Source organism: Hyperolius riggenbachi, chromosome 3 (assembly GCF_040937935.1).
Source record: "Hyperolius riggenbachi isolate aHypRig1 chromosome 3, aHypRig1.pri, whole genome shotgun sequence".
NCBI classification, from domain to species: Eukaryota; Metazoa; Chordata; class Amphibia; order Anura; family Hyperoliidae; genus Hyperolius; species Hyperolius riggenbachi.
The window spans coordinates 427,677,600-427,701,881 of record NC_090648.1 but is presented as its reverse complement, the minus strand read 5'-3'; the positions used below and the strand labels follow the sequence as shown (position 1 = coordinate 427,701,881).

The following is a 24,282-nucleotide window of genomic DNA, read 5'->3' as shown; positions in this document are numbered from 1 at the left end:
AAGATAGAAGGCGCCCAGAAAAAGAAGCAATACATATAATAGGACTAGAAAATGTTGTTTTAAAAGTGCTCAATAAAGTTTTGTTTTAACTACCATGCACAAGAGAGGTCCTCATTTAAGGTAGGACCTCCTCTTTCTACATATCTGTTTTGTAGAATTATGTTTCTTTTGGGTGCCTCCTACTTTGATTTTACTAAGATCTAGTCAGCCCTAGATAGGGGTGACGGCTAACCCTGTTGCTGCTCAAATCCCCAGCGACGTTAAAGGACCACTATCGTGAAAAAATTTAAAATGTAAAATACATGTTAACATACAAATAAGAAGTATGTTTCTCCCAGAGTAAAATGAGCCAGAAATTACTTTTCTTTTATGTTAATATCACTTACAATAGGTAGTAGAAATCTGACAGAACCAACAGGTTTTGGACTAATCCATCTCTTCATGGGTGATTCTCATGCAAGGGTTTTATTCTTTATAAAGACATTTCCTGAAAAGGATTTATACAAAGATGCTGGCCAGCTTCCCTGCTCGCTGCACACTTTCTTGGCAGTTGGACAGAGCAACTGCCATTCCCTAAGTGTTTTTGAGAATAAACAAGACCCTGAGAATCCCCCATGAGGAGATGTGCTACTCCAAAACCTGTCGGTTCTGTCAGATTTCTACTACCTACTGTAAGTGACAGCAACATAGGAGAAAAGTAATTTATAGCTCATTTTACTCTGGAAGAAACATACTTTTTATTTTTACGTGTTTACATGTATTTTACATTTTATGATTTTCCGCAATAGTGATCCTTTAAATACTATTCCCCTTCCGAGTTAAAGCAACAGGTAACTTGGTGTCTAGCGATTGCCAGATCCCCTAATTACTCTTGCGTGTGTGCTAGTGTGCATTGCACTAGTGCTATGATGGCGCCCAGCTTCGGAACAGAGCGCCGGGATGACCTGCTTAGATGTTGAGGCTTGTGGCTTCACACCTGCAAGAGAACCATTGCGGCTTATAAAGTATAACTAAACTAAAGTGGGTGTTTTTTTAGCCTTAGAGTGGTGAACAGTTCCAACATTTATTTAGCCCTATTTTACAAACAGGAAGTGGAGGGGGGGGGGGGGGAGCTCTCTAGGGACACAAAAAGGAATGAAAACAGAAGTTTTAAACAGGAAGTGGCTGCAGGTTTAGCAGGAGTAGAGTGGAGCAGAAGCAGTTCTGGAGCCGGAAGTGGCTGGCCAAACATATGAAAGTGGAGTCAGAGTGTGGCAGGAGTAGAGTGGAGCAGCAGCAATAGCGGAGCAGGAAGTGGCTGGGGAGACATATAAGGGTGGAGGCAGAGTGTAGCAGGAGTAGAGCAGAGCAGGACACCAGGAAGGAGTTGGTCAGCAGAAATGTGGTTTCTCTGCAGCCTGCTGCAAATAAGCTATGGAAAGTGCTGTTCTCATATCCACCTCCAAAAGTAAAATGTAATATGTATGAGCAGTAAGGAAGGGATTTTAAATACGTATCAGCAAAATAATTTTTTTGCTGCAGTTACACCTTAAGAGAGTTGTTCCTGAGAATCCCCGTGTGTCGTGCTGCACAGCTCCATCCCGGAGGCCACCAGACAGAGACTGATGACAGCGGAAGCGTCTTAACAAGACTTCAGAAGACCTTGTCTGGATATTCTTAGTGTGTTTCCAAGGTAGCACTGGGAGAGATCGCACTTCAGCCTTACGTACGAGTAGAGACGCGACAAAGCCATGGCAGAGTGAAGAAAGAATCGAAAGTTTCATTTTTTCTCCTATCGGCGCTGTTTTCCTCAGACGCTCTGTTTAATAGCATCCCAAAAAACAGGTACCCATCACCTGTACAACACCTTGTTGTGAAACAGAGCAATGACACCATCTCACACATGCAGTTTTTGTTAGGGGGATGAACTATGAAGTCATAGGCCAAGTACTTTACTTTCAATGCTTTGGTAGCAGATGGCTTTGGTCTGAAATGATTTGAATATGGATACAATGCCAAGACAGAAACTAGCATGTGCGTTGCATCCTTTCCTTTCACCCCTCCTCTTCCCACCCCCCTGGTTTATAATCCTCTCCCCACCTTCTTCCTTCTTTCCTTTCATTCCCCGCTCCCCTCTTTATAACCTTCTCAACTTTTTTCCTTCGATCCTTCCTCCCCTCTTTTTCACCCTTTAGTTAAATCCTTCTCTTCCTTTTTTAATATCCACAGTATGTTGGTACTTAATAAATCAATAAAAATAATAATATACTTTCTCTGTTTCATTCCTTCCTTCCCTCCACCCTTCAGTCCTTTCCTTATATCCTTCCATCCCTTCCTTATATAAGTCTTCCCTTCCATATATCCTTCCTTTCATTCTATTCCTTCCTTGGATCCTTCCTGTTTTCCTCCCATTCCTTCTATATATCTTTCTCCCATCTACCCTTCCTCATCTCCTTACTTCCTCCCATTCTTTCCTTTCATCCTTCCTGTCCTCTATCCCTTCCTTCTTTCCTTCATTTCATCCCTTCCTTATATAGTTTCTTCAAGTTATCCTTTCATCCCTCCTGTCCTCTTACCTCTCCCTTCATCCCTCCAGATTTCCTTTTCTTCTTTCTCCCCTCTTCCCCTCCTACCCAGTACAGGAGTCCTCTGGCAGAGGCTCCTAAGGCAATATGAATATAGAGAGCTCACAGGTCAATGACTGTCAGTGCCAGTGTCTGAGAAACGGCAGGAGGAGAGAGATCTTGGCCTCCTTTCCATTTCACACACTTTTGTACACAAAAACAGCCATGCTGTGGGTTTCTGGAAACAGCTCTTCCCATTATAGATTATAAAGGGCAGAAAGTCCCTTCTGTAAACCTGACAGTACACTGATCAATTTTCACTTTAGGGTGGAGCTGGGAAGACGAGCAGCGCATGAAACTCCAGCAGCGAATGAAATAAAAATAGATACTGCAGATAAACAGAAAAGGTTGCTTCCGTCTCCATCAGCATGAACTGGAATCTGTGACACCAAATTCCTCACATTCCAGCCTCCTAACATGTCACCTGTAACCATTTCCTCCTACAGAACATCCCCAGGTGAAGCAGCAATGTGCTGGACAATACAGCACATCTCCAGTCACACAAATGAGACTACAGCTTACGCTATGTTCAGGTTAAAATACAACAGCTGTTGCCAGTGACTTATCCGGAGGGGGGCAGGCATGACTCATGCTATAGGTGTCATGGGTGCCATGCCTGCCCCGTGCTGCGCTGCCACTACTGCCTCTTCGCCACTGCTGCCTCCCCGTCACTCAGCCCTCAGATCAGAGTCGACCAAAGAAAAGAGAGAGGGCGCACAGTGGCGGCAGATGCGGACCTCATTTAAATACACTGCCGGCTTCCTGTTTAATGAATGAACGTGGCCGATGATCGCGGTCACGTCCACTCATTCCAGGCATTGCGATTGGGTAGAGCACGGGAGCGGCACGCACATGTGCAGAGCGGCGGCGGGAACGAGCAAAGTATTCAAACGTCATGTTGCCGTTAACAGGCTCACGCATGACGTTTTAACACAATACAATGTCATTAAATGGTTAAAGATATATTTGTTGCTTTGTAAAGGCCTGATGAAGGGTTATCAGCCTGAAACGGACTAGTGTCGTTGCCTGAAATGTACTGTTTCATCAAACAAAGCATATTGTGTCTACTATCTATCAAAACTGAATAATCTTCTACTTTCATGTTCTGAAGAATTTTTATTGATAAATTCAGTGTTTACCTTTTGATAACCTTTTTGATACAATAAAGTGTGATTTTGAATTTTTTAACTCAAGAACTGCATTGTGGTTACATCACTCAAACAGATCCTCCTATATAAAAACCTGGTGTTGCTTTGAGCGTGGTGGCTTGCTCAAGTGTAGATCTTTCTAATATCTACTTCATGTTGAGAGTCTTTTTTTCATGACTCACTCACAATAAATACTGAAATATGCAGCTAAATTCTCCAGCAGTGTTCAATACTATTCCCCCTCCGAGTTGTCGCAAGGAGGGAGGTATAATTCGGGCCGCGGCGATCGCTGGGAGCCCCGAATACTCTTACGTGACCCGCGCAGCATAACACTGCTGCTACACAGTGACGGGTGCCCAACCCACCTGCTTCATACCAGAGAAAGACTGGGGACTATGTCAGCACCACCCATGTTCTCTGCTAAGGCGGTCAGGAGACTGAGAGACGATTCTCCAGGAAGCACAGGAAGAAGGCCCCAGCTTGGGAGACAAGGAAAATGTTGGGGCCCCCTTTCCCATCAGGAACCATGTGAAGGGTGGCAAGGGGGGCAGGGTTGGATCAATTTGGTTGGGAAAGTAGCCAGGTGTTATTGGGGAAGAGAGAAGTTTAACTTGCTACACATGCTTGTTATGGGGGTTTGGGAGGTATGCTGACCAAATTTGTGGTGTGGGGTGGGGATTAGTGGAAGCACTTGATTTTGTTTTTAAAGGGGGCAGAGGGGGGGGGGGGGAGGGGGGGTGTCTACACTTGTTATACTGAGTAGGTGAAATGTAGTTCCACCTGTGGTCGAGGGGGGTGTAAGCAAACTTGTTAGGGGGTGGAAGTAGGAGTCTATGGTGCCCACATAAACTTTTCTGCCTGAGGTAAATGCAAGTGTGTGCCGCACAGGGTTAAGAAAACCAGTCCAGAAATGTGCTTTAACTTGCCTTGCATTTAGACTGATGTGTGTGTGTTGGAAACTATACAAGAACAGAGGAGAGAGCTGGAGTTACCAGTGCAGGAAGTGGCCAGAGCACAGACCAGCACAGAAGAAGATGTCCTATAGAACATGACAGGCTAGTCGCAGTGCTGCTGGATGACTGACAGGAGGGATCACATGACAGGACAAAGCTGACAGGTACCTGAATGTCCAGGGGGATATGAACATACTGTAAGATATGGCGGAGGTGCACAGGGACTACAGACAGATTCTGCAATGTGCAGCTACTCTGAAACTGCCATGTGATCTTATTAAGTGTTAGGAGAGTTTCTCAGGCGTTCCAAACTTGCTGTCCCTCCCCCACTGCAGCAGCCCCCGACTCCCCTTGATGAGTCGACGGCCAATCTTACCTTGGAGTATGGGGGGTGTCAATCTGCCTGGCGCATCAACTCTGACAAGCACTTGCTGATGGTATTGTTCTTGTTCTGCCCCAGATGGCAGTCTTTATACGTGTCTATAAGGCTTAAGAGTTGCCACTGTGTGCATAAATCTGCAAGAACTTTTTTAAAGGACACCTGAACTGAAAGGGATATGGAGGCTGCCATATTTATTTCCTTTTAAACAGTACCAGTTGCCTGAGAGTCCCACTGTTCTCTTTGGCTGCAGTAGCATCTGGACCACAAACCTGAAACAAGCATGCAACCAATCCAGTCAGACTTCAGTCAGAAACATCTACTCTTCATGCTTGGGTCTATGGCTAAATTTATTATTATTGATTTGTAAAGTGCCAACTTATTCCGGTACTAGAAGAAGAGGATCAACAAGACAGCCTTGCAACTAGTATTGTTTAAAAGGAAATGAATATGGCAGATATCCTTCTCAGTTCAGGTGTGCTTTAAGAGCCATCCTGGATGTCCAACATTTACTTAAAGTAAACCTGTAGGTAAAAAAAAAGTGTCCCTGGGGGGTAATTACCTCGGGAGGGGGAACCCTTTTGATCCTAATGAGGCTTCCCCGCTCTCCTCAGCCAGCCGGATCCAGCGCTGGCTCCCACGAACAGTCTCTGACAATAATATTTACAACTGCCACTGTGAGCTTGGGCACAAGCAGCTCTCCACTCTGGCTCCAGCGGAAATAGCCGAGCCCGATCGGGTCACGCCTGCGCTGTAGAGCGGACCCAATCGGGCGTGACTTTTTCCACCAGAGCCTGAGGGGAAAGTGATACTGCCCCTGCGCAAGTCTCCCTACAAGCAGCAACACAGGGATTTTTGGGGGAGCCAATGCTGGCTCCCCTCTGCTGAGGAGGAAGAGGGAAGCCTCTTTAGGAACCAGAGCCTTCCCCTAAGTACCCCCAGGGGCACTTTTTTGCACTACAGGTACGTATTAAAGAACATTTCTTGCTGCAGATGCTTCATACAGCTGTAGTCACACTACTGCAAATTACTTTCAGCAACCTTCGCTACAGGGGCGTAGCAATAGGGGTTGCAGAGGTTGCGACCGCATCAGGGCCCTTGGGCCTAAGGTGCCCCGAAGGGCCCTCCCTCAACTACAGTATTAGCTCTCTATTGGTCCTGTGATAATAATTACTTCTATAGATACTTTGAATAGTGGTAATCCTTAACAAACTGTTCCCCATCCCCTTCTTGCACCTCTGACACTGTGGTTGTCCTTGGCAGGTTGTGGTGCGTCGCATCAATGGTTATGTATAGAGTGCTTGGGGGGCCCAATGTAAAACCTGCATCAGGGCCCACAGCTTCTTAGCTACGCCACTGCTTCGCTATGTTCTCATATGACGCAGGAAAAGGCTGAAAACGTCAAAAACTAGTAGCAGATAGTGAGGTTCATAAAATGTAAAAGCAAATTTTAGGTTCTGTAGAACCAATATTTGCCATTTAAGAGAATTTTATGCTAATCTCTAATAGGTGACACTTGCTGGATCCCTTATGATTTTCAGGGGTCTCAAACGCAGGGAAACCATAAATCATCTATCTGTCTTTATTCTAGGAGCTGCCAGACTAGTGCTGGACTGGTCACATCTCCCAGAATCTTCAGTGCTGGGCCTGAAGTGGTTAAGCCACTGGCCGGCTGGCCTTCCGCTGAGCCCTCTATTTTTGGGTGAGGGTGAAATCAGGTTGCACACAGCAGAGACGTGACCTGGGCTGCTTTTACACAGCTCCTAAATGTCACCTCACGCGCTGGAAACACTATGCCGGCATCAATCAAACATACCTTTCATTGCACCTAAACATAGAGTGCCGACGGGGGCTGCTCACCCTTGCCCTTATCTGTCTCTCTCTGGACCGTGCAAACAATGGTTTGTGGAGCCAGGTGTGTGCAGTATACTTCTTATCCTCATCAGTTTGGACTATCACAGGCCAGGATTACCCAATGGGACCCTGCTATCTCCCTCTGCATTGTTCTAGCTGCCACAAACCACTCACCCATTTCATTTTTCTCTCAGCGTACTACCAATGTCTGGAGCCATGGTACAGCCGCCGTAATATCGATTCTCTCCAGAATGGCGTAAAAATGCATTTTTTGTGGGGGGGCAAAAAAAATCAGTGTGAACTTATCCTAAATGCAACTAGATGTTCTATCTGACAAACCCATAAAGAACCCTGTGTGGTGTCGTTCTGTGGCACCCTCTCCAGTAGGCGGTATCCTCGGCATATGCCTAGTTGTCCATGCCAAACAAACGGCCCATCTAATAGTCATAATACAGTATTTTGACCAGGCAATTACATGTGGTCACAATGCAGTCACTGGTGCGCAATGCAGTGTGCGGTTACATTGCAGCTGTATCATCTGCGTTCTCACACAGGCTCACGCACACCATTACACCGATCAGCATTCTAAATCCAGCTCCTGTGTTATTTATAGACAGAGTACATTGCCAGGACCACACTTGCTGTATAATATTCCCCCCCCCCCCCCCTTTTCCCCTTGCACACTGAGCAGATTATGACCCGTATGACAGCAGCAGTGCAGTCAGGCATTGCGGAACATAGCCTGAATTGTTCCTGGGCACAGGGGCATTCCGAGATCAACAATTATGTACCAGACACAATACAGGGAATTTCCTAAGGCTGACAATTACATTTGCAGGGTTTTAGTGCCCCCTGTTGATCAAATGGTGTTAAATATTTTAAAAACATGGTCTAAGATTACCATCTAGTGGTGAAAAAACATATTACAGAAGCAAAGAACTATTTTAGATTGCCAGGAAAATTATTAGGAAACTTTCAGTTACTTACCAGATTCAGGAGCTGTTGATAAATAAATTGGCAGCTTTATTGGTTAGCTCTTATATCATTTTTTTTGACGGCTTCTGAATTTGATTAGCCCTTGCAGAACTTTGGTTTAGCTCTTTAAATTCCAGTTTATGTGTCATTTTAATTTGCATATCAGTTGATCTTTATAATTATCGAAGGTTCTCAAATCGATAAGCGAGTAATTAGAAAAACCTTATAATATAGCGGTCATCTGGTATGCATTAAAATTCAACCCTACAGAGAATGTTTCTTCTCTAGCTTTACATTGAGGGCTTGTTCACACTTGGAGCGCTTTCAATTTTTTTAAAGCGCTGGCGATTTTTAAAATAGCCTTAAGGCCTCTTGCACACTGCACGCGATTCCGATTCAGATTCCGCTTTTTAATACGTTTTTACATCCGATTCAGATTCCGATTTGCAGTGTGCAGGGAGCAAACTGCAAATCGGAATCTGAATCTGATGTAAAAACTGATTAAAAAGCGGAATCTGAATCGGAATCACTTGCAGTGTGCAGGAGGCCTCACAGCGCTTCTGCAATGTTGATCTATGTGAGTGTTCTCACATGAGTGATGAGCTTTCTATCCAATCACAAACATGGCTCCTACACCATTTTCTGACAGTTTTGTGATTTAATAGAAAGGATAGGGAAATCGCAAAGCACATGAAAAAGTGCTTTGAAAAGCGATTTCCCGAGCGCTTTCAATGAATAAATACATTGCATTTATTCATTTCCGGGGCAAAGAGTTCACTTCCTGTCTGACATCCGGAAGTGAAAAAACCATCGCTACACAAAAGCGCTTAGAAAAGTGAACGTTGCTCGGATGCATACAATTTTCGACACTGTAGGCTTAAGTGGTTAACCACTTCAGCCTTCAGTCGTTTTCACTTTATGCATCCGAGCAATCTTCACCTCCCATTCATTAGCCTATAACGTTATCTCTATTTATCACAGTGAACTGATCTATATCTTGTTTTTTCCGCCACCAATTAGGCTTTCTTTGGGTGGTAAATTTTGCTAAGAGCTCCCTTACTGCAAATGCATTTTAACAGGAAGAATAAGAAAAAAACTGGAAAAATTCATTATTTCTCAGTTTTCGGCCATTATAGTTTTAAAATAATACATGCCTCCATAATTAAAACACATGTATTGTATTTGCCCATTTGTCCCGGTTATTACACCGTTTAGGCCTCTTTCACAGTGGGACGTTGCGTTTGATGCAACGTTAAAGTCGCACAACGTGCCCCTAACGCAGCGCATGTAGGTTATGAAATTGAACGTTATTTTGCACTGTGTTATGTGTCTCTTGGTGCGCCGTTTTCGTTGCATACTGATGGAACGAAAACGGTGCATGCGTTACATTAAAAAAAAAAAAAAAACATTACTGATCATGTGCAACACACATAATGCAGCAAATTTATAGTTAAACACACAGCATGCAGCACTTTCTAAATATTGCTACACGTTACACACAACGCAACGTGTGCACTGTGAATGTCGCACAGACTTTGTATTGCTGTGCGTTAGTCTGTGTTATAAATTTTTATAACGTGCGACTTTAACCACTTCGGGACCAGCACCCTCTGCCCCCTTAATGACCAGAGGGTGCTGGTCCAGTAAACCGCCGCTTCCCGACGAATCGCCGCAATAATCCGTCGCTCCCGCCGGTCACATCGCTCTGTCCCCGCCGCAGGCTGCTCTCTCTGCCATCGCTATGACGGCAGAGTGCTGTGCGCTGGTCAGGAGCCGCTTTCATTGGCTCCTGACCCCGTCACTCAATGTAAGCCAATGGGAACGGCTTACATGAATGACAGGGCCAGGAGCCAATGAAAACGGCTCCTGCCCGGCTCACATTGCTCTGCCGTCATAGAGGCAGCAGGGCAGCACATTGCGGCGGAGACCGAGCGGTGACAACTTGGGGGGCGAGCGGTGAATGGGACGTACAGTTTACGTCCGGTCAGAACCGCAGCGCCCCCTGCCCGCCGTAGATTTATACTGCGGCGGTCCGCAGGTAGTTAACGTCCCATTGTGAAAGAGGCCTTAAATTATGTCCCTATCACAATGTATGGCGATAATATTTTATTTGGAAATAAAAGTGCATTTTTTCCATTTTGCACCCATCACTATTTACAAGCTTATAATAAAAAGAAACAATAGAGAGAAATATTTCATCTTTACATAGATATTTAAAAAGTTTAGACCCTTAGGTAAATATTTACGTGTTTGTTTTTTTTTATTGTAATTTTTTTTTATTATTATTAAACATTTTATTTGGGTATTTTTGGGAGGGTGGGATGTAAATAGTCATTTTTTTTAGGTAAATATATGTTGTTGTTTTTTTATGTAGATGTAGTTTTACTTTTTAGCCACAAGATGGCAACCTTAGGTTTGTTTACATGACGTCACTCTATGCGTAACATGTACGCTTAGTGGGACGTAGGGGGACGTAGGAGGCAGAAAAAGCGAGGCTTCCGAGAGAAGCAGTCGGTTTTCTGCGGGGGAGAATAATCAGTGATCGGGCACCATGGCCCGATTCATTAATTCCTGGGCTAACGATCCACGGCCAGGAGCACGCGTGCACGCGCGTGATCGGCTGTGGGAGCGCACATGGCCTTCTGGACGTAGCTACTACGTCCAGAAAGCTTAAATGGTTCAAGAGGAACGCCAGTGAAAATAATGTAATAAATTAACAGGAAAGCATAAGAAGTCCTGTTTGCAGTTTGTCACAAGCCATGTGGGGGACACAGCAAACATGTGGAAGAAGGTGCTCTGGTCAGATGAGACCAAAATGGAACTTTTTGGCCAAAATGCAAAACGCTATGTGTGGCGGAAAACTAACACTGCACATCACTCTGAACACACCATCCCCACTGTCAAATATGGTGGTGGCAGCATCATGCCCTGGGGGGTGCTTCTCTTCAGCAGGGATAGGGAAGCTGGTCAGAGTTGATGGGAAGATGGATGGAGCCAAATACAGGGCAATCTTGGAAGAAAACCTCTTGGAGTCTGCAAAAGACTTGAGACTGGGGCGGAGGTTCACCTTCCAGCAGGACAACGACCCTAAACATAAAGCCAGGGCAACAATGGAATGGTTTAAAACAAAACATATCCATGTGTTAGAATGGTCCAGTCAAAGTCCAGATCTAAATCCAATCGAGAATCTGTGGCAAGATATGAAAACTGCTGTTCACAAATGCTGTCCATCTAATCTGACTGAGCTGGAGCTGTTTTGCAAAGAAGAATGGGCAAGGATTTCAGTCTCTAGATGTGCAAAGCTGGTAGAGACATACCCTAAAAGACTGGCAGCTGTAATTGCAGCAAAATGTGGTTCTACAAAGTATTGACTCAGGGGGCTGAATAATTACGCACACCCCACTTTGCAGTTATTTATTTGTAATAAAATGTTTGGAATGATGTATGATTTTCGTTCCACTTCTCACGTATACACCACTTTGTATTGGTCTTTCACGTGGAATTCCAATACAATTGATTCATGTTTGTGGCAGTAATATGACAAATGTGGAAAACTTCAAAGGGGCCGAATACTTTTGCAAGCCACTGTAGCGCTTAGGAAAAACGGTTTAGCTGCGTCTGATAGGACTCATTTACGCAGTTTAGCTTTACAGGAAAGCAAAGTAGCAATGAACGCATAACTGAGACAACCTTGCATAATTCTGATAATACATTACAAAGAATCTTATACATCCTAGCTAAGAAAAGCCCAGGAATCTGCATCCATAGGCTGCATCCATGTCAAGTGATAAACTAGCAGACATCGCACGCTGCGCACTTAACGCTCATTTATTGACTAGTCAACAACAAAACACATTAAGCTGTTCACAGGCGATTTTTCCATCAGTCCCTTACCAGGTAGAACACTTTTTATAGCACCCCTATGCACATATACCATCTTTTTATAAGGTAGAAAGTTGTCCACTCTTTTAATCCAGTTATCAAATGTCAGAGACAAGGGTGCAAGACATCTACAAGCCATCCCTCGTTTTGCCATAAACAACACCTCAGTCAGGAACGTTTTGACCAGTTATGATCCAGCGTGTGCCCCGCTCGCTCAAACAAGACATACAGTCACGTCCTGTCAATCAGTGGCGGGAGCCCGCTGCTAATTCATGGCGGGACTTACACGTGGGTGATTGGTGAACAGAAACATGTGTTCCCTGAGCCAATCGAAGTGTGCCTGTGTACAAATGAACATTACTTCAAATCAGAAACCATGTCCATTCATAAAAAATGAAGGTAACAATGATAGTAAAAAAAGGGATCAAAAACTTGCTGGTAACACAGGATACTGTGTAGTGCCATCTTGTGGCCAGAAAGTAAAATTAAAATACATCAAAAAATACATTTCCTTTAGTTATCAACCCCTTCTAACCCCCCATGCCTGTACTTACCAAAGTAACATTTGTAAAAATAAATAAATAAAATTGACATTCTGATTTGTGGGTGCTTGCCCGCTTCCTCAGCTCAGTGAAAAACACTCATGCTCACTACACAGCCATAGAAGTTAAGGCACCTTTTTTTTCTTACCCGAGGAAGCAGGCAAGCACCTGTGAAATGTGTTGTCTCAAATGTATGTGTCCAAATCAAAGACATTTTTTCAATAGACTGGTCCAAATTCTTCAAGAGAGGTAAGATTACCTCTCTGTTTATAAGATCATCAGTTTATTAGCCTTTCTTTTAAGCATTGGGCACCTCCACCCCTGTTTTAGTGTCTAAGGCACTGCTATAGTAGGACAGGCCAGTTCCTGTTACAGACCTGGAAAACGAAGCAGGGGCAGTTAATTTTCCGCCTGCTCTGACAGTGGTTGCAAGGATTTGCAACCCACCCTTGTGAGTATATACATCCTTAGCAATTTGCTTTTCTGAATTACACGATTTTGAACCATTGGGTTCCTGGTCTCCTTTTGTCATTTAGATGAGTTTGGGGTTGTTAAAATCACAGGAACCTTCATCATAAGCCATCTATAGTGTCGCCTTGTTTGTCAGGAATCGTGTGGCGGAGATCGTCCAGGGCAGTACTATCTAAATGTGGGTCTTGACCGTACCCAAGGGTCTCAACATTAGTGGAAGGTGGTACAGTGAACCACGCTGCTATATGCTGTAACTGGGCCATGAAGTAGTATTTGTGTAACATTGGTTGCGCTATACCTCCAGTCCAGTGTGATTTTGTAGTAGAGAACATTTCAGTTTAGACCATCCCTTCCCCCACACAAAGCTCAACCGCATTGACCTAAGCTTCTTAGGACTTTTGGTAGTAAACCCATTTCAATTAGGTTGTTTCTACCTATCACGCATAAAGGTAACTTTGCCCATGCCCTGCATCGGGATTGTATGTGATGGATTGAACTTCCCGACTGAGATAATGCCTAGGGTCTGTGCGAAATTGTACTCCAAGGTACTTGAAAATGGGTACCGAGTGTAGAGGCAGTGATCCATTCGAAATGGGTTGTAAGCTGGAGGTCAAGGTGCAGCAAGATCGATTTTGAGTGGGTTACACAGAGCCCAGAATAGTAGCTGGATTCATCAATGACCAAGTGCATGCACCATGGCAGCCCCCCCCCCCTCCCACAAGGTATAATATAGTACTGTCCGCATACATGCTAATTATGTCTTCTGTATGTAGACTAGAGTCTTAAAACCAATAACACTGGATCATGTTCTGATCCTGCATGCTAACGGTTCTGCCAAAAGTGCATAGAGCAGGAGAGAGAGGGGACGCCAAGCAAAATTTATAACGTACCTTTGTACTCCTCCCCCCACACACCAGTTTTAGGTAGCCAGAGGTACCCACCAATAATAAGTAGGCCACCCCTCCCAGTATAGATAACCCACGCCAGTATAGATAGACAGAGAAGCCCCCAGTATTAGGTAGCATCCCCCAGTATAGGTAGCCATAAGTGACCACTAGTAACGGTAGCCAGGGTACGCCCCTGGATTAGGTAGCCCCCAGTATGGGTAGCGAGATAGGTCACCAGTATTAAATACCTCTCAATAGTTGGTAACCATAGGGGTCCCAAGTATGATATAGCCCCATTATAGGATACCAGGAGTAGCCCCCCTCAGTATAGGTAGCCCTTAGTTTAGGTAGCCAGACAAACCTCAGTATTAGGTAGCATACCCTAGTATAGGTAGACAAAGGTAGACTGCTAGTATAGGTAGCCAGAACTAGCCCCCCCCCATACAGGTAGCCCCCTCAGTATAGGTAGCCAGAGGGACCCCTAATACGGGTAGCCAGAAGTAGCCCCCACAGTATGAGTAGCTTGATGTGACCCCCTCCCCTGCAGAGGTGAGAAATAACTTACCGCTCCAAACCCTCCATACCAGCAGGTCACATGACCTGAGATGGCACGCCTGGAGAAAGTAGATCGAAGATGGAGACTAGAGAGGAGACTTCTCTTCTCTGTTCACCTTGCATTACTTTGAACCTCAGGGGGCCCAACACTGGACTCCGTGATGCCTGCCTTGGGCATTCTTATTGCTGCCAGTCATGACACTGGGCTCCTGTATTGGGTACCATGTAGCAGCGAGTCCTTAGCAATGTAAGGTGCAAAAATGCAATGTATGCTAAGCAGTTTTGGGTGCCAAGCTAAAGTGAGTGCTAAGTAGAAGTAAAAAAGCAATGGGTGCTGAGCAGAATTGGGTGCTATGTTGCAGAGGGTGCTAAGAACAGCTGGGTGCAAAGTTGCAGTGGGTGATTAGCAGTACAAGGTATAATATTCAGAGCTAAATAATTTTCCTCAGAAGATTCATAAAATGAAGCAAGTTGCCCTTACAATTAAGGCATGACATTATTCAGGTGCAGTGTTTTCCCCACAGTTTTTTCCCCAGCCGTGTGGCATGAAAAGTAGCCGGGTGAGGCGCAACCAGGGCCGGCGCTACCATAGAGGCAAAGGAGGCAGCTGCCCCAGGGCCCCAGAGCTTGTAGGGGCCCCCAGTGGCTACAAGAGGGAAAAAAAGAATTCAAATCGGCCTTATAGTTTTTGAGAAACTCGATTTTAAAGTTTCAAAGGAAAAAAAATACACATTTAAAAACCTGCCGACTTTAATGGTTAATAGCAAATCCACCTTAAATGCTAGAAACCTAAATTTGCAGGATATGTTAAAGAGATCATTAGGAATAAGAGGAAAAAACTATTTTTCAAAAAGACGTTATGGTTCTTGAGAAAATCGATTTTAAAGTTTCGAAGGAAAAAAGTATACTTTTAAATGCGGTACATGTAACTTTTAGTAGCAAACCTAACGGTAGTGTAATTTTACATGCATCAAAGGAAAGCGCAATAAATTTCCTGACGGGGTTTCCAGGGGGTCTATACGCAGCCGCAGCGCTTTGGCCAGGGATCGCTATACAGCCGCAATATGGCTGTATGAAGATCCCTGGCATTTTTTCCTATTTTCCCCAATTTTTTTTTTTATGTTTAGAGTGTGGGAATTAAAAAAAAAAAATTATGTGGGGTCCCCCCTCCTGAAACTTTTTAACCCCTTGTCCCCCATGCAGGCTGGGATAGCCAGAATGTGGAGCTCCGACCGATTGGGGCTTCACACCCTGACTATACCAGCTGCAAAAAAGGTCCCCTAATGCCGATTTTTGTTCCGGGGTATATGTTGGGGGGGGGGCCCAGGTTTATTTTGCCCTGGGGCCCCATTGTTGCTTAAACCAGCCCTGGGCGCAACCGAGTGAATGCATGGCTGGGGCAATTCTGCTTACAGCATAGGAGGAGGAGGAGGAGAAGGTGAGCTGATGACAGCCAGGTGCTCACCAAAATTAGCCAGGTGGAGCACCAGGCTAAAAGAGCCCGGGGAGAACTCTGAGGCACAATAACAGAGTTACTGCAGCACACATGTGGCTTGGATTGTAATGAACATATGTAACACATACAGGCAACAAGATGATTGAAATTTCACAGGAAATATTACTTGTAAAGCAGTTGGCGAGATAACAGTACATGCAAACTGCAAGTAGAGTAAAAATGCTGTTGGCTATATGACATTCAGATTTGGACACCAGTTCTCAAAAAGTTAATAATATCTAACAAGTGTTATTTGCAGTGAGGGAAACATGTTATCCAAGGGGCGATATAATCAATTGTAAGGCAATTGTCCTTGTGCCCCATATATTGTAGCCTTCGCATTCCTCTGACATCAGGGTTCCCTTTAAATATGTGTTATTTAGGCATAGGAAAAACATTGAAAAAGGAATTCTATAGCACAGAAACTCACGAGCACCTTGCAGATGATATTCTCGGTGTCACAGCTTTTGGAACCCGGTATGTAGACCTCATTTAAGTAATAGGACTCCCTTCTCCAGGTCAAACAGTAAGTTATTTCAGCCAATTCCCACCTACAGAAAGAAAAGGGAAATAGCTGGGAACTCAGTACAAAAGAGGAAGCTGTCAAACACCCCCTAGTGGCTGGACTGCTCAATGCCTTCCAATCTATTTCAACCCACAGACTATTCAACCACGTGGATGCAATCAATGCGCTGAAACCGCCGGAACTGGGCAGCAGACAGGCTAGGAGGGAGCATGTGAGCGACACAAACACTTTACTATGCAATATTTTGGGTACAGGGCGGCCACCACCTCTGTATGAGGACAGAGGAACCTGCTCTGACTATTCTAAACCTGCGAATGAAAATTGTTAAACACTCTGCTCTGGCTAAAAAATACAACTTCAGGGTAGCGAATCTCCGGAAAGGCTAGGATTCTTTCTGCGTGGCTTAAAGCAGGTATGCATTTATTATAAATGCAATATTAATCATTAATATATATAAAAAATTATTAAAAATAACTACATAGAGGGAGTATTCCAGATAAAATAAAAAAGGTACAAATAAAGAAATGAATACTTAAAAATGTGTCCTTTGTTTCAGAAGGTGAACAGCAGGGAGACCAGTCTCATGATTCTCTCACTGGCTCTGGTCAGGTGGTAAAAATGGAGCACTTTTTGCTGAAAATGACCTGTTCTTTTTATACATATCTGCTCTGAGGCGCATACTCAGGCTCTGCCCCTACTGCTGGAGGATGGGTGTTCTATTATTTTCGGCGGGAATCTTAAGTCATATAATAGTCACAATAATGTGGTCTAAATTATGAAAATGTCAAGTAATATATGACATTTTCATATCTCAGTCCACGTTCATTGCACATAAATAGTAATAGCTAATTCACAATCCCCAAAGACTAGTGATCGCATTGATGCTAGACATGAATATTGTAGGATTTTCTGTTACTGAGAAGTTTAATAACCCAGCCACTGGGTATGCCAGATTCATGAATTAAATATGAGAATACTCAACGGGACTTTACCAATCAAATTATATACTTTTCATACTTATCATAAGTATGGTATCTCTTAACAAAAGCAAAAATCATACAGTACAGCCATTTTAAATATGCCCAGAGCGGTGCCTACAAGTATGCCCCCCATGCTGAGTTGAAAGCTTGCTGGCTGTGCTCAGACTCCCTCTGCCGTGAAAGGGGACCATTTGGCAGAATTCACACTTACCGTACTCTCCGCCATATAAGATGCTCCAGAAGACACACCCAGGTTTAGAGGGCAAAAACCAGGGAAAAAAATATATATGCTAAAACTGGTGTGTCCATGTTCCAGGAGCATCTTGTACATGTTCTCCCCAAATGGTGTCCTCATGTGTGCTCCTGTGTCCTCAATGTCTCCTCCTGTATCCCATGTGCCCTCCTGTATGCCCCATGTGTCCTCCTGTTTCCCCTAGGTCTACCCAACGTGTCCAATATGCCTTCCCATGTGTCCTCATGTATCCCCCGTGTCCTTCTGTTTGCCCCATGTTTATCCCATGTGTCCTTCTGTGTCCCCCATACGTCCCTCTATCTCCCCCTTCTGTCCTTCCCCTACTCCCCGCGTGTCTCCTCTCCCTCCCCCTTGTGTCTCCTGGAACTCCCTGTGCGGTAATGTTTAGCGGCAGCTTACCTTCCATGCGTCCGCGATGAATACAGACATCTGTCTCCACTCTACTTCTCGCTCTTGTGGGCGGCTTGTACGGATGACGCGATCGCTTCAAGCCGGACACTAGAGGGAGAAGTGAAGAGAGACGGATGTCTGTATTCATTGCGGGAGCATGGAAGGTAAGCTGTCGTTATACATTACAGCACAGGGTGTTCCAGGAGACACAAATGGGGAGGGAGAGGAGGCTAGAGCGGAGGAGCGCAGAGGTCTGACATCGCCGCGGGAGAATTGATTAGGTAAGTTGCTGCTATACACTGTTTACACTGCAGCACGGGGGGAGGGGAGGCAGGAGACACAAGAAGGAAGCTGAAACAAAGGCAGGGAATCCATAACATGGCGAAGGGTTGGCGGTTCATATCAGCGGGAGTTCAGAAGGGATTCCCTGCCTTTGTTGTATAAGACACAGGGACTTTTTCCCCCCATTTTGTGCGTCGTATATGTCCTTAAATACGGTAGCCAGTGGCCTGCTAAAGGGCGATTCTTTTGTTCCCTGTAATTAAAGAAAACATTGTAATCTCCAGAGAAACAGTTGTATCCAGCTGGAAAAGACCAGACTCCAGGTTTCTGCTGTCCCTAGACAATAGTGAAACACAATCAGAAAACCGATTGATTGCGTTTCTTCACAGTTCATCCATGACAGGGGGTACCTAACTCACCATACCTGAGAAAAAAAAGGAAAAATCTGTTTCAAATTAGTTACATCCATTGGAGGTAGAGTTGATACAAATTATTTCACAAATATGGCTGCTGTATATGCTGAAGAAGTAGTCAGCAAGTGATGCAAAGGAGGCCTCTGATGGCGACTTCCCAAACATGGGGTGGAGGAGAAGATATGGAGTCAGAAAGTCGGAGCAATTTTTGGGTACCTGTAGTCAGAGTTGGGAAAAAAATGCACAGACTCACTCTTAACCTCCTTGGCGGTTAAATTTTTTTACCAAGGAGGCTGCATTGCACTTTTTTAGATTTTTTTTTTTTGTTTCATGTAGCTACCTGAGTGGTAGATACATAAAACACCACTATAGGGCGCATGTGTCCCTCTAGTCCGATCGCCGCCGGCAACAAAAGTAAACAGGAGATTGCGTATAGAATGTGATCTCCTGTTTGCCTTCTCCTGTCGCCATGGCTACGATCGGAATGACGTCATGGACGTCAGCCGACGTCCTGACGTCAGACCCATCCGATCCAGCCCTTTGCGCTGCCCGGGACTGATTGATCCGGGCTGCGCAGGGCTCTGGCGGGGGGGCCCTCTTCCGCCGCTGCGTGCGGATGATCGCTGCAGAGCGGCGGCAATCGAGCTGGACGCGCAGCTAGCAAAGTGCTGGCTGCGCGTACAGCAATTTACAGAACAGAAATCGCCCCACTAGGGGCTGAGATATCCTCCGCGGCGGCTTACCCCGAGCTCGGGGTTACCGCTAAGGAGGTTAATAAATGTAAAGGAAATCTGTGAAAAAAACAAAAAACAACCCGGGGGATTCTCAGATCGGACATGCTGGAAATAGTCGATTTGGCAGGTAAATCTGCCGAAAAATGGTATGGTGTGGATCCAGCATTAGAGTTACACCATTACATTACAGTTAACTCCACCCCATCAATACATGGCCACACCCATTTTTCCTGGTGTGCTTTGCCGCCGCACTCACTTGGGGGGGGGGGGGGGGGGGAGTTGGTGTCTGTAAGTAATCAGCACAGGGTGTAAAATACCCTAGCTATGCCACTGGTTCTTAGAGCTCTCCCAAATGCCAGGTGATCCCTGCTTCCTGAGGCCTGCTAAAGTACCCCCTGGGGTACGCGTACAAGTTGTTGAGAACCTAATGTCTAATATTCTCTGTAGACAATCCACGGCAAATACCACGCTTTACCTCGTAAAAAGGGGCATCTGCTGTACTAATACTGGGCAAAAAACGACTGTTGGGCATTAAAGCGGACCTGAACTCAGGACTTTCTCTCTGCTCTAAAAGATAAGCAACAGCAAAATGTGCTTTAAAGAAAAACTTTTCTTTGTTACAGCAGATACAAATCCTGCAATATATCTGCAGTGTGTCTACTTCCTGCTTTCATGGAAGCAGAAAAGGGGTTAACTTCCTGTGTTTACAAATTAGCTGCTCTGTCGAGGCAGCCAGCTGAGACAGCTGAAAGATCACATTACAGTTGTGATCAGTCACCGATAAGGGTGAATTAGACAAGCTAAACCCTCTCAATACATACAGGATGCATTACTCTAGGTTTTCCATTTGTCCTGAGCAAGAGTTCAGGTCCACTTTAATTCAGAACAGTGTTTTCAGGATCTCCACTCGTAGATGTGTGGGAAATACAGCGAGGGCCCGTTTCCACTACAGCGAATCTGCATGCGTTTTCTGCATGCAGATCCGCATAACCAATTACAAATAATGGGACTGTTTCCACTTGTGCGGGATTCTGTGCGGTTTGTCGTGCAGAAAAATGTGCACGGCAGAACCATCAGGATTTGCACGCCGCACACCCGCATGCGATTCACCGGTAATGTAACTAAATAGGAAAACCGCAAGCGTTTTAGTCGTTCGGTTTTCCTGGCGTTTTGCTTAAAAACCTATGTCAATGCTTACCGGCATTGACATGGTAAAAATCGCGTTGTCAAAACCGCGAACGATTCCGCGTGAAAATCCGCAAAGAAACAGCAACGAAACCGCATGAAGATTCGTTGCAGCGATTTTCCTGTCTAAATCGCACCGCACAAGTGGAAACGTACCCTGAGTGTGTGAAATGTGGACCTAACACCACTGCACACGTTACATAAGCAGCTTGGAATGGGCCAAATGCACTTCCTCCTAATTTTCATTGGACTAATTCAAAGATGCATACAATCTGCTTGCCAGCTGGGACTATTTGCATCTCAATGACCTTCTGTAAACCTGACTAGACTATAGGTCTCTTTCACATCAAATATCGCAAAACGTAATCGCAAACACGTTTTGCATTTCATGCTATGTGCTTTTACTATGTTGGCCTCAATCGAAATGCAGGAAAAATGCAGTAGAACTGATCGCCTTTTTACTAGGGCTGTGGAGTCGGTACAAAAATCTTCCGACTCCGACTCCTCAGTTTATGAAACCACGACTCCAACTCCGACTTCGGGTACCCAAAATGGCCCCGACTCCGACTCTAATACTTACCAGGGCTGTGGATTTTGTACAAAAATCATCCGACTCCGACTCCTCAGTTTATGAAATCAACGACTCCAACTCCGACTCCACAGCCCTGCTTTTTACAAAACTGGAAAAGCACTTATTATGAATGCATTCCTGCGATTCCAATTGTAACTTTACTGTACTTGTAAAATCGCAAGCCTTTTCAAAAACAAAACAGAACGCAGATGGTGTGAAAAGGCTCTATGCTCCTCCTATCACTGTTACAACTTTGTAAATCGAATTGTCCATTTTAGTAGCATTTTTTCTGTAAAGAAAATATTGTGTATCACGGCAAAGCATTAAAGTGGCTCTGAAATGAAAAAGTGCCCCTAGGGCAGCGCTGGTCAAACTTCGGCCGGATTCCTCTCCCTCCCCCCTCCCTACAGAGTTACGTGATGCCCTGTTGCCATGGAGACATGAAGCAGGAATCGGTGAACGAGGAGAGTTCCAAATACCCCGCCGCTGCTTACAACTCTGCAGGGAGGGTGGGAGGTTGGAATATAAAGAATGTGTCCCGCGGTCCGCAGCATGCGGCCCAGGATGCTTAAAGTTTGCCTAGCTCTGCCCTAGGGGGTACTTACGGCACCTTGGGTGGGGGGGGAAGGTGAAAAGCTTCTGGATTCTAAACAGACTCCCCCTGTCCAGCTCTGTTCTAGCGGTGGGATCACCGAAAGTCCAGCAACAAGGGCATGTCAACGCTGCACGCAGACGCACTAGCGGCTTTCTGCTCATGCGGATATGGCCTAACCTGATCGGGTCTGTTCTACTGCGCAGATGTGAACCGTCCGTTTCTGCGCAGTAGAGCAGACCTGAGCGTGCTCGGCTTTTTCCACAGAGCGGAAAAACGCTAATGTGCCTGTGCAGGCAGGCCACTGTTGTTATTAAAGAAAACCTGAACTTAAAATAAAAAGTCAAAATAAACATACACAGGTCATACTTGCCTCCCGTGTAGTCTACTACTCAATCTCTTTCTCCTCTCCTGCGTCCTGTTTGTCCACTGTGATCAATGGAATTCTCCGTCCTCCATTTTAAAAACGGCAATTACCCCCTAACAGCTTCCTGGTCAGCACACTGTTAATCTGTAATATTACGCACTTGAGCCATAGGGAAACATAGACATTACCTTGCACATTCAGTTGTAACTGACAGCTGCTGATATATAACTGACAGCAACTGGTACATTTCAGTTCTGACAAAATATTGTCAGAACTGGAGGGGATCACTGTAAAGGTGACCACACACTTTCCAATAAAATGATCTGATTTTACGACACTTCTATAACAACGATCGGATCTCCCGAAAAAATCAAAAGCTTTTTTTTTCATTCGACTGAAAAATCCGATCGGATTTCCCGTTTTTTTTTCATTTATATATATATCCGGAATGCCAGATATTTTTCTTCAATTTCTCTAAAGATTGTATGGTGTGTGTTAGATTGTCAATTTATTAATATACACACCCTAGCAATTTTCTCAGAGTTTCCAATCATTTTTATCATAATTGGGGAAAAATTGAACATAGGTGTGTGGTACATTGGTCATATTTCTGAAATGTTACAATCAGTCAGAAAATTTGATTGCAATTCTTAAATTGAACAGATATTTAAAAAATTGTATGGTATGTGGCTACCTACGTAGCATGGATCGGGGGGTGGCCCTAGAGCTGCGCGGCCGCACTCGCGGCCAGGCGGACTGCGCAGCCGCGGCCAGAGGAAGCGGCCATGTTGCGAGAGGCAGGAGAGCCCGACCCGGGCCGTGGGGTCTGCAGCCGGCCCGGGGGGCTAGTGAGCGGGGGGACCCGGCGGATCGGCACGGACGGCGTCCTCCGTGCCTTTAGGCTGGTTTCACAGTGGGACGTTACAGGCGCACGTTAAAGCAGCCTGTAACGCACCCCACCGCACAACAATGAAAAATCAATGGGCTGTTCATAGTGCCCAAGTTGCATTACATAGTAACGCTGTGCCACCAGACAACGTACTGCATGCAGTACTTTCTAAGCGGCAGAGCCGCGTTAGACTGCTTGCACATGCTCAGTAACGTTGGGGAGGAGCGGAGAGCGGCCAGGCACATGGCTAATTAATATTCACTGCACTCAGTGACGTGCAGTGTTTACTTCCTGGAGCGGCCGCTCTGTGCAGCGATTGGCCGGCGGGACCACGTGATGCCGCATGCGCACAAGAGTACGCATCACGGACGCCAGAGTGAGCTGCACAATGCGGCTCACTCTGACGTCCAAAGCAGGGAGCACCAGGCGTTGCGTTAGGGGCACGTTATGCGACCATAACGTCCCCTAAAACGCAACGTCCTGGTGTGAAACCAGCCTTAAAGATGAGGAAGGTAATTTTTTTAGTAATTTCGCCTCGTAAGTCCTTTAAGAAGAAAATGGTGAGCCTCTGAGAGGAACTGATGGTGAGGTTAGTATGTAATATTCATTTGCAGCTACATCATGTGTTTATTTTAAATGATTTTCCTGGCTTCAGATTCCCTTGAATGTGTACTGTTCAGAGGTGCCAGTGCTGGGTCAGCTGGCTGTAGAGAACAGGGGAAGCCTCATTATAGTACCTCTCTTGATGGGTAAGCTGAAATGTTGGAACACCTCCTCCAATGAGGCCTAAAGCAAACCTAAACTGTAAATTCCAAAATGAAAATGACCCAGAGTTGCACTCACCATGTCTATTCCCCTTCTTGTTCACCCAGTACTGCAATGACTGGAATCACAGGGGAGCACTGTGGCAGCTCTGGAAGGCCTCATTCAGTGGCTGCCTGGCACTCCACTTCCTCTCCTCACAGTGATAGGCTCAGGCTGGCTCAGACCTCAGGCAGAAACACAGTACCACCTCACAGACCACACCTACCAGGCTACTCTGAGAGACTCCTCCCACCCACAAATGACAGGCTATCTCAGGCTCAGCAGTTCTGTATTTGAAAGGGCCTGAACCCACTAACGCAGTTGTAGTTGCTTCTGTCCGCTTTTCAGCATCTGTAACATTAAGGCAGGGGTCACACTTGTCGGCTTTCATGCGCGTTTTCTGCACAGAAAAACTGTTTTCAACTGAGAACTCATGTTAATCAATGAGCTAGGTCACACTTGAATGCAGATTTCGCACGCAGAAAAAAAACTGACATATTGCACAATTTGTCAGTTTTCTCTATAAATTACATTAGCTGTTGGAAGGTAGAG

At 45.2% G+C, this 24,282-nt stretch overlaps 1 long non-coding RNA gene across 2 annotated transcripts in view; it reads right to left on the bottom strand.

Moving 5' to 3' along the window:
• LOC137561633 (uncharacterized) overlaps positions 1 to 23,894 on the bottom strand; it is an 81,151-nt gene extending 57,257 nt beyond the window's left edge. Inside the window, exons 1-2 of one of the 2 annotated variants that reach the window (XR_011030077.1) lie at positions 23,770 to 23,894; positions 16,175 to 16,295 (exon numbers count right to left, since the gene is read on the bottom strand). This is a non-coding gene — a long non-coding RNA (uncharacterized lncRNA). The remainder of the gene's footprint in view (positions 1 to 16,174; positions 16,296 to 23,769) is intronic. The other variant, XR_011030076.1, reaches the window with a different exon arrangement.
• Positions 23,895 to 24,282: the final 388 nt, after the last annotated feature.